Source organism: Aythya fuligula, chromosome Z (genome assembly GCF_009819795.1).
Source record: "Aythya fuligula isolate bAytFul2 chromosome Z, bAytFul2.pri, whole genome shotgun sequence".
In the NCBI taxonomy this organism is placed as follows: Eukaryota; Metazoa; Chordata; class Aves; order Anseriformes; family Anatidae; genus Aythya; species Aythya fuligula.
In genome coordinates, this window is record NC_045593.1 from 2,306,489 (window position 1) to 2,307,068 (window position 580).

The following is a 580-nucleotide window of genomic DNA, read 5'->3' on the forward strand; positions in this document are numbered from 1 at the left end:
ACAAAAAAAAAACAAACAACAAAACAAAACAAAGTAAAATGGGGAAAATAAAAAAGTGTTCACGATAGTTGGTCTGTTGTAACCTGCTAATCAGGTTATCCCGGTACCATCGTATCTGGAAACGCAGTTGTGCTTTCATTTCTTCTTGAATTCATACACGAGTATGATACTTTTACACTGTTCTTAGCTCAATGAGCATGTTTAGACCTTAACATAAGCTATTTTTCTAAATATAAAGGTTTAAATGAACAAGAGAGCATTCTCCTTGGAACTTTAGCATTGTAGTGCTTTGGAAATAAAACACACAAAAAAGGACTCCTTAAAAAAACCCTGAGATTTATTAAAGAAAAAAAATGTATTTTATGTTATATATAAATATATTATTACTTGTAAATATAAAGACGTTTTATAAGCATCATTATTTATGTATTGTGCAATGTGTATAAACGAGAAAAATAAGAAAGATGCACTTTGCTTTAATATAAATGCAAATAACAAATGCCAAATTAAAAAAAAAAAAAAGAAAACAAAAAACAAAAACCCCATGAGATTGGTGTTGTTTTTTTTTTTTTTTCTATGG